Here is an 11,259-nt window from a genome sequence, read left to right on the forward strand (position 1 = left end):
AGGTATTCATACTTGTGAAAAATAGTATTTTGTGAAAAACGCTTAAAAGCATAAGTCTAAAAACGTGTGTGTGATTCCCAATAGCTTCAAGTAAACTCAGTAACTCTTTGCCTACATTCTAGCACTAGAGAGAAAAACAAAAGAAAGCTAATATCCTCATATAGAGAGCAATATACTTGAGCTTTGATATAGCTTGAATCGGATGAAGCTTTTATTCGAATTTGTCGTTCTTGAAATAACGTTGCTTCATCTCTTGGCCTCCTCCTCCTTTGTATATTTTCGTTGTAGCGTATATTCCATCCATCCTCCGTTTATGGCACTAAATGAGCTTGATAAATGAATTTACTACATTTACACTCAATAAGCCATTAGTGCCGATAATGGTGGTTGTAAAACATCATCAAAACATAAGGGCTAACATAGAAATCTATCACTTTCAAATTTCAAAATATTTAAATTTAAATTAGTAGATATTGCTGTAAATTTTTTAGTGTAAAATTTTGAAATATATGAAGACCTGGGAAAATTGAGTGAAAAATAAAATTAAAAATAGAAGAGAAAGGAGACAAAAATTTGAATTATTCCAAATCTAGAAATCTAGCAAAAATAATATTGAACTTACCGCTGAGATTGAATTTAGACCTCACCTAGCTTCATGAATAATCAATTTGAGTCCATGTTGAAGGGGTCAAGGGAAAAAAACAGATGCATCTGAAACATCCGCTGTAGGAGGCAAGCTCTCAAATACTTATAGTCCCAACTTTAATTATAGTCCAACACTCTTAGGAAAAACATTTACAGTCCAGCATTAACCATCAATATGCCACAACAGAGAGAATCAATCATTGAATTTACATTGGCTTTGAATCAATAATATTATTCTTATCCGCACTAGCTATTGTATTCATGTTTAGGGAGGGGGAAAAGGAACTTCATTTCTCTGCTTTACTATTCATGTTTAGGGAGGGGGAAAGGAACTTCATCTCTCTTCTTGACAAATTTCAGAGATCTATCGTAATTGGCCCTGCTTAATGAAAAAAATTGTAGAGGACAAATAGATCAATTAATCCAAATCAATGAAGAATGAAATTGAACTTACCAGAGGATTATATTCCATGCATTCATAGGGACCATAGACCTTATTATGAAAAAATTGCAATCATAAGGGGTTGCATTTTGATGAAAATTATCACTAGACCCCTAATGAAAAATATTTACAGTCCCAACTTCAATTACAGTCCAACACTCTTAGGAAAAACATTTGCAATCCATCATAAGCCATCAATATGCCACAACAGAGAGAAAATTAATCATTGAAATTACATTGGCTTTGAATTAATAATATTATTCTTATCTGCACTAGCTATTGTATTCATGTTTAGGTATGGGGAAAAGAACTTCATTTCTCTTCTTGACAAGGAAGTACGACAAATTGACGAAGAAATAGCAACTAGCTATGCTTAATGAAAAGAAATTGTAGAGGACAAATAGATCAATTAATCCAAATCATTGAAGAATTAAATTGAACTTACCTCTGGTGTCAATTCCATGCATTCATAGGGACCATAGACCTTATTGAGAAAAAATTACAATCATAAGGGGTTGCATTTTGATGAATATTATCACTACACTTTCAACATATTTTATTTTAGAGATCTTTGTCCTCAATCTTCCCTCTTCCATTTGTAACATTCACTAATTCTCTTTTAATGTAGGTAATTATTCGTGCTCAGCCATTTGCAAGGATAGGATTACGGTATGGTGTTAATTTCTTAATTTATTTTTGTCTCAAGTTTAAATTAAGTTGTATGTAAATTTTCATTATGTTTGAAAAGATGCACCCAATTATCTTCCCATAGAAAAGGTGGGAAAAGATGGGTACTATAGAACATTAATTTGAGCTTGAAGAATACCCTCTGATGAATGCACCCAATTATCTTCCCATAGCTTTTTAGGATTGATAATTTCACAATATAAAAGTATTTGTGCAAATAAATGTCTCATTTGTCTCCTTGGGGAAAAATAAGATGCTTCCTCCATGACTAATTGTCATTCATTGTCATCATCCAACAATCTTAGAGCAGCACATGTCTCTTTAAATGTTCCATACTGAATTCCATCTTTGGTTTTTATATCAGCATAGCTTGTAGGACCTCTCACTACATTTAGTAATAAACGCAGATAAAATCTTTCACCCAAAGAAGGATGTGCATAAACCAACCGACTAACACTTTGCCCCTTTTCTCTTGGTTTCCATCTTTTCTCATCCGTCTTCCATACAATTTTACTTGGTAATTCAGCATAAGTGAGATTTTTTGCTTTTGGATAAAGTTTGTTTGCTTTCATCCACGCCTTGAACTTGGTCTTCTTTGATTCAATATCATTCAAAATGTCATTTAGATTATCATTGTCTTTAAAAATAATTGATTTTTGATCTGACAAATGAAATGGTAGCCTCTCTACTGCTGGAGTTCTGTAATGAATATCAAATCCAAATATCCTCCATATAGCCTCCATATAGCTTCCGGTGCTGAGACATATCTACAATCAAGATAGTGTTGTATCTCATCTCTGTTCAATTCTTTTACTTTTGTCATGCCCCGCTTCCCAAAATACCAGGGAATCGGGACGCGAGCAAGCCCGCGACTTATTAAACTGAGAAGAGATAAGTGCTAGACCCCGTCTTCTCAATCTAATACGCTAAGCGTCAAAAATATAATATACGAAGTCACAGGTCCCCGATCACAATCAGCAAGAATATAATAGACAACCCAGAATAAAGAAATATCATATCACAATGAATATTCATCCCAGACATAAAATACGGGTCAAACATACCCTTATACAAATCTGAACAAATGAATAATAAAGAGATACAAAATACACTGATCAAATAGAAATGGAATGTAGTACAAAAGAAAACTGAGGACCAATAGCTAACTTTGGCTTCTTCTTCTGCTCCATCCGCTAGGCACTCCTGCTGAGAATCCTCTGGCTCCTGATGATTTCCCAGCTGAACCTGTTCTTCCTCTACGTCTGACGTACACCAGAGAAAACAGGTGTACGTCAGGTGCATAACGCACGGCAAGACCCGACCCCACAAAGAAAATAGAACGACCGAAAACACAAGCGGAAAACGATACGAAAACCGAAATAACAAAAGAACGTGCAACTAGTAATCTAACAAAATCAACATGCAATCCACATGATAATCATAAGAATCCGTAAATCATTCAGGTGACAAAAACATGCAGCTAGCGATCAAAACAATCATCCAAGCAACAAGGTTATACAATAGATGGAATTAATACTTAAAAATCTACAACAAGAGACGTAGTACGTCGAGCGAAATAATCCAAACAATGAAACCCTCATGTATATACCATATGTCTCAAATTGTAGATAATTAAATATTGATCCCGATCTATGTATGAAAAGAACAACACTGGTCTACATCTCAACAAAACTAACAAAGTCCACCATAAAGCACGCAAGCATATTATTCTTGTTTTACATGTTATTTGAATTAGGGAAGAATATTTTGATGTATATAATCGGGTCCCCGTAAAGTCGTCCGGGGGCCGCCTTCAAGTCGGGTTTGGCTCTCTGGCCCATGTATATAACACTCACGATATCACGATAACAAGAAAGCGCTGTGCCCATTTATATACATGCTATATTCTCCGTCTCACGATATCACGATAACAAGAAAGCGCTGTGCCCATTTATATACATGCTATATTCTCCGTCCAATCCCTCTTTATAACCCCATGTTTGTCATATTAATTAAGCAACTGTACATGAGATATTATGCACTAGCCACGGAGTTACCGTAGAACGACTTCTGCAAAAACTATGAAAATAACCGTGATCCATAACACGTCCGATCAAGAGTGCATCGTCTAGTCAATGCTATAATAATAATAATAATCAAGAAAACCTCATACCGGGATATCGATATCAAGGGTACAGCCATGCCTTGAAAGCACGCTTATAATTCATACTTTTAACAGGAGTCGTCTTCATGTACAGTCTCTCCTATTGGATAACAACTAAGTGATAAAACAACAAACTTCTACACAGCTATTCATGTCAAACAATCCCACGCAGGTAATAATAAATCACAGACTAATCTAATTAATTAACTCATAACAGATCTAAAAATTGAATGACGAGTCATAAAATAATTTACGATAAACTAATAATTGAATGACGAGTCATAAAATAATTTACGATAAACTAATAATTAAAATGAAATAATCGAGGTTCGGGATCTTACCTACGCGTCGAACAGATCGACGTTGGCAGCGCGGGGATCTCGGTGGCGGAGGGGACCTCGACGTGGGGCTGCAAGGTGACGACGGTGAGAGGGGATGGTTGTTGGTCAGGCTACGACTCTGCGGGGTGCTGTCGCGGAAAACTGTTGACTGCCGGCGACGCTGAGGGAGGACAGCGTGTGGCTGACGGCGGACGGTTCAGAGAGCTGCTGGAACGGGGGACGTCGGGCTGTCGGGTGTCAGGCACGTGCGGACACCGGCGAACAGCGGGGAGAGAGGGATGGCCGATGGGACTGGTGGTGGTGGCAGGAGGAGGCGGCGAGCGAGGAGAGGGTGGTTCATGGCGGTTGTGGGCAGCGGGTTCAGTGCAGATCGCAGGTGAGGAGGCGCTGGACTGCAGGAGGCTTGGTCCGTTCGCGGCGGGCGGTGTTCAGGCGGTGCTCATGGCGAAGGTCAAGGTGGGCGAGGGTGGCAAGGCCAGCGGTCAGGGGGGTCTCAGTGGGAGGAGTGGGGGCGTTTGCAGCGGTTTTGCGGTTTGCGAGCAAGGAGGCGGCGGGCGAGGCGGCTACAGGAGGAGGCGGTGGGCTTGGTGGTTGTCGGAGTTGAGGCAGGGTCGACGGGTTTGGGTGGTGGCGGACGAAAAACAGAGAGAGAGAAGCAGGTGATGATGGCGGCGGGGTGATGATGAACAGTAGAGGGGGTATATATAGGATTTATAATTAGGGTTTGGGTTAATTAAGTTAAAATAAAATTAATTAAAAGAAATAACTAATGACATTTAAAAATCAAAGTAAATACAGGATAATTATCTACAAATAAAAACGTAATTGTTGTGTTAATACTATAGTTGATACGAAACAGCCGAAATAAACCCATTGTAGGCGTATAAAATTGCTTATAGGTCCCTTAGCACAGCTCGGCACAAACCGACGAACCAACAAGGTGACGAGGTTGACGAATCGCACGCAAGCAACGGAATAAATCCACTCGCGTGCGGAATCAAGCTAATGGGTTGAAGAGTCAACGAGTCATCCAACCAAGGGCGGACTCGGACGAATCACGATCGAATCAGATCAGTTTCGGACTCGAACTCAGAAGTGGATTTACTATCAAATCAGGAATCAGACTTACTGCCAAATCAGGTCAACGAATTAGAGTCTAAATCAACCACACAACCGAATCACGGACAGAACCAAAAAACGAATACAACAAAACGACGAAACCCAACACCAAGGGGGGGCTCGGCCGAAACCGAGCCACCTCTAGGTGGCTCGGTGTGTCGGCCACCTGTGCGCGGGCACAGTGAAGGTGGCCTATAAATAGGAGAGGTGGTTCATTTGTTCAAGGGTTGGATTTTTGGAGGCGAAGCCCTGCTGGATTGAAGACTCAGATCTAAAAAAGATCCAAGCTTTGGGACTTCGAGGACTTGTTCTTCCAGATCTGGTGTTCGGCGATCGTCAACGCCAAATAAGGCAAGAGTTCGAGAGGACCGGATCTCAGATCTACGCAGGCGTACTCCGGATCAAAGCTTGGCCTTTGATCCCGAGAACTAAAGGCTATTATTTCCTTGGTGAAATAGTACCCCATGGCTGTTATTTCCTTAGTGAGATAACACCCGTCAAATCGTGTAGATCCGACCGGATCTAGATCACGCGGTGGTCCACGGTATTATAAATTTTAAGAAAAATTAGATAAACCGCCGACGCAGGCAAAGAACCCACAAGCGAAGCGACAACAGATCGAGAGACGTTACAATTCGAGCGATGCTTCCACCACAGCTTGATGAGAGAGCGCCCATAATATCATGAGTCGCTTCACAATCGATAGGTCGAGATGGTGACCATCCGCTGACTCGATCATGATTCCGATATAACAGGTCAAAGATCAGATAACCAATAAAGACCTTAATGCGAAAAAATTGGTTAAATTTCATTATTTGTTTAATCTTGACGCTATCTATGATTTAAAAACAAACACTACTCATCAAACGCAGAAGGTCAGACTTCTCGAAACACACACAACTTGTGGGCGTTCATCCAGGCAAATATCTAACTCTGGCAACGCAAGTAAAGCACTAAAACGACCACATAAACGTGCGTCTTAATCTCAAACAAAGGCTAAAAGACTGTGCTTGTCCCAAACTCTGGACGGCAAGAGTCTGAATCAACGCACCAGCGACGCGTGAGTGCGTTTCCATTCCCAGAAACGCAATGCACTGTGCATCTCCTCTTAAGAGCTAACAACAGAGATTTTAAACTCCGTGTCCTCACTAAATAAGAACGAACAGGATGTTATAATAATTGCCCAGAACGCCAACTGAGGCATTTTGACTTGTTCCAAACCTTAGAGTCACAGAACATAGAGCAGGAATAAATGAGAAAAAGACAGTTTTACGCCAATCTGCGTGAGCAACAGTGGGCTCAAAACCGTTATCCACGTTCTGACGGATCTTCGCCCACGCAGATCGGATTTAGGGAAGCGCGTATTTCTTGGTCTCTACAACCTAACCCCCTATAAATGACTAGCCGAGCCCTTACTCAAGCTGGGTAGGGGTTGATCGATTTCTAGCAGAAAACAACCGGCATAGGGTTGAAGGGGAGCTAGTATCAAACACTTAAGATCAACAAAGGTCTCAGCAGTTCAACAACAAACGAAAGAGGAGATGCATTTTGAAATCAAGAACTGATCACGATACAGTTAATCAATCCCAAAGGATCCTCTCAATCAAGGGCATCATCCAGCGAGTTGGAGCATACTTAAGCGCGAGCAGTATCTCGCCCATGCCGCCTGTGCGCGAACAACGGAAACTGCTTATCTAATGTCTTACACTCATTCACAGTTTAGTTCATGAAAACTCAATTTAAGAGTTCGTGAGTGATTAAGAACGTCCTTGGATCAACCATACTCCAATCCCCTTAATATCACATCCAACCTACGAGGAACATACCTTCGGTTTTCAAAGTCCCACACCTCTGTCAGAAGTCATTCTCGTCCAACACTTGTCTGAGTTCAAATCAATATCACTTCCTACTCGTCCCCAACGCCAACGTATACGTTAAAACTGATAACGACTTCAAGCAATTCCACTCGTATGTCTGAGGATAGAGAGGCACGGTCTCGTTGATTCGCATAGCAGGAGAGCAAAGTTCGAAACGACATTCCGAAGTATACGAGCACCAACGGCAATATCTCACCGGCTACCCACAAGAAACACAGTTTTAAAGCAAAGGGGAGAAATCAAATTCATCGTCCATCTCTTTTGTAACCGGAATCCCAAAATTGTAATCGGATTTTGAGAGAATACAAGTCAATTGTTTCTTCATTTCTTCTTACATCAAATTTCCAACAAAACCAAAAGATGAGTGACTCTGCTGGGGACTAGCTTTCTCTAGACGAGGAAGTCGGTGGCGGCAATCCCGACGTTCACCTTAACCAGGCCAACGCACCTCCGTCGAGAGACCTCTCGTCACTAGAAATTCGACTCTGACGCCAAGTATGAAGGGTGAGGTCCTACCGTCGCTTCGTGAGATTTCCTTATGCCCTGAAAGCATGCTGTGAATCACCAGCCCTAGAGTCGGATAGTCCACAAGAAAGCATCTCCCCTTTGGCTCGGCAGACCTTAAACTCATCCCTTGCTCTGCGGACCCTTGAACGATCCTACCCGTATCACTACGCAAAGTAATAGTCAAAAGATACCTATGGTCGGAGGAAAACCCACCAACGCCGACGATGCGCGGCACAGCCTTGAAACAGGCCAAGAAAAAATGCTGCTCGAGCGACAGAGCAGATCCTTAAGGCGACAAAACTTGCGGAAATTAGCTGAAGCTACTTCCCAAATGCAAAAGACTGCGTTTAAATGAGACTCGTGCCAAGAACTGTGCGTCTCTGCTCCCCAGAACGCACACCCTTCGGTGCAATGAAACCCGACTATGAAGCCTCGGATATCCAACTCAAACGCGAGGCAAAAACGCCGCTGCCAGGCTGCGCGTTGTCAGCAGTGAGGGACTGGCGACCCCCTTACAGAATCTCTCACCAAAATGATAACATCGCAAAAACCGGCACGTCTCACCATTCAAAACGCAATCACCGACCCAAAGTAAGAGTTCGCTAAATCAAACGAAGAATACACACCCTGCACTAGGGAATCTGTTACCAACGTCAATGCTAAACTACCACCGCCAATAGGCGTACGTTCAGACTTTCAATGCCCCAACACCATGGACTCGGCCAAAAACAGAAGGTGCGCCTCAAGTGGAGTCTACCTCGTTCACAACACAAGAGGACCACAGCCATTAAACCACACAAGAGAGTGTGCATTCTCAAAAGAAAATCAATAAAAGAAGAGCAAAGACCATATATAGAAGAGCGTTCTGTAATCAAAGCATCAACATAGAATACTGGCTACTCCTCCCCAAAGCCGGCCAACAAATGGAAATGGGTCCGTGTCAAGCGGAACCGATATATACACAAAGCTGGAAGCAGCGGGCATTCCGCAAAGGCGCACGGGCACCAACGCATGTCCCGAGCGCGAGCGTATGTGCGGCTATCCGAAGCTCACCAAGATGAGAAAGAGCCCGTAAGACAACTTGCAGAAAGAGGTGGCCACAGAAGAGGTCTGTTGTCCACATCTATCTACAAATCACCCTCGCAAGTGTTCACATTAGAGTTTTGGAGGCGCCAAAGCTGAAGCGGAGGTTCACACACAAAACAGAGATCCCAAAACCTAGGTCAGGCTCCATGTTTCTGACACAAACTATCAACACCACACTTCCACACTCAACGCGAAAAGTGTGCGTTCAATCAATCCCAGGCAAAACGCATGTACACAGAGATCATATGTCATTAATATTTTACAATCACACAGGACCCAACTGCTCCAGGAGATCCCGCAGGACCATCCCAGAAAAGGAAGTCAGTCTTGGAGCGCCTCGGTCCACTTCCCGAGGAGCGAAGCAAAGCTCCAATCCAAAAACGTTTGGGCTCACTAAGAAAACCCCGAACGAATCAACATGATGGGGGTCGCCGCAACCCTCAACATGACAAAGAAATCGTGGCACCCAAGCGCACTACTTTGCGCATCGAAGTTCAGGAGCCCATTGAGAATTCACGCTCACAAAGGCGCGTCTCGAGGCGCGTGACTCTCGAAAGTCCGAAGAAGGTAATTCACTCTCAGAAGGAAACGTTATCGTCTGATGATGATTGCGTTATACCTGAGAAATCGTGCCAACACACGATAGGTTGCTCCGGCTTTCAAACGGAAGAGCTGTACTATCGTGCTGGGGTACGAGCAAAGCCAGAAAGAGATCCTCGAAGGCTAGAAACTCAGTGCCCTTGTTCAAAGCTCATTCGGGTGGTACTGTCTGAGTGCAACTGCATCAAGGTAGTCCCCGAGCGAATTTCAGTGTTCGAAAAGCTTGGTACCGAAACGCCAAGACCAAGGTTTAGGCGCTTCCGACAAAGAAGAAGGGTAATTGAAGACGGAGAATTTCCGAGGGTCACCACCAATATGACCAGCAAAAGGGCATCGACAAGGGATAATCCCGAGTCAATTCCGCCGGTACCCCAGTATCTAACTCGTCTGAGGTCTGGAGCCATCATACGAGGAACTTATGGTAGGGTTCGGACAAGATTACCGTCGAAAGATGAAGAATCAGATTCCTACTCTGCTGTCGCATCAGATAACACTGTATCCAGCGATGGACAACCCCGCGAGTCGCTGATGATAAGCGCGAAACAAGTGGCCAAGATGCTCGAAGAAGCCATGGCTAAACAGCAAGAGAGCTTCAAGCTCGAAATGCAGATGACCATGCAGAGTATGAGAGAAATGCATGACCAGCAAATCCGAGCGCTGATGAACCAGCAAGGCGAACCGAGTCGTCGCAACCAAGTTCATCAGGAAGACGAGGATACGAATGAGACCCATAACGCCAATAATCCTCCCATCAATGTGTTAGCCCTTATGTTTTGATGATGTTCTTACAACCACCATTATCGGTACTAATGGCTTATTGAGTGTAAATGTAGTAAGTTCTTTTATCAAGCTCGTTAGTGCCATGAATGGAGGATGGATGGAATATACGCTACAACGAAGATATCCAAAGGAGGAGGAGGCCAAGAGATGAAGGGTTCACCCACTCAGCATTTGATTTACTTCAAATCGCACCTGGGTGTTATCTCTGGTAATGAGCCTCTGATGGTACGGTCCTTCGTTGGCACTCTTCGCGGAGCCGCCTTCGATTGGTATCGTCGCCTCAAGCCAGGAAGCGTGAACAGCTGGGACGACATGGAGACTAAGTTCCTCGCTAACTTCTTCGACGACGACACCGAGATTTCAATTGGCACACTATTTGATGAGAAGCAGAAAAATGGTGAAACAGTTGAAAACTTCGTAAGGAGATTCCGAAACAAAGCAATGAATTGCAGGGATCCGGTAAGTGAAAACTTTATCCTCGAGACTTGTCACAATAATCTTTCGTTGGACATCCTCGAAGCGATGGGAACAGCACCGTCTGACACTTGGAAAGACTTGAAGGTGCGCGGTGAACAAGCCGAACGCTTCCTCCGAAGGAAGAAGGCCGAGAGGAACCGACCGACGGCTAATCCTCCGAACTCGAACTTTGCCTCTCGTGGTAAAGGCAAATCACCTGCAACAGCTGTTGACGCTAACCAGACGTCGCAAAAGCAACTCCGAAAACAGCAAAAGACTTCGGGTCCGAGACTCCAAAGAGAGTATTCCTTCAAGGACGAAGACGTTCCAGCCATCTTCGAATCCCTCCTTGGAAGCAACAAGATCAAGCTACCACCTATCACAAATCAGGAGGAAGCTGACAACACTACGGACCCAAAGTACTGTGCATACCACAGGAGGGTCGTTCATCCCACCAAGGATTGCTTTGCTCTCAAGAATAGCATTCAGACCTTGGTTGAAGCCGGCGTCATAACGCTGAGGTAAGCCAATTGAGAATGGCACGACTCCGATAAG

The sequence above is a fragment of the Asparagus officinalis genome, unplaced genomic scaffold (genome assembly GCF_001876935.1).
Source record: "Asparagus officinalis unplaced genomic scaffold, Aspof.V1 AsparagusV1_Un176, whole genome shotgun sequence".
In the NCBI taxonomy this organism is placed as follows: Eukaryota; Viridiplantae; Streptophyta; class Magnoliopsida; order Asparagales; family Asparagaceae; genus Asparagus; species Asparagus officinalis.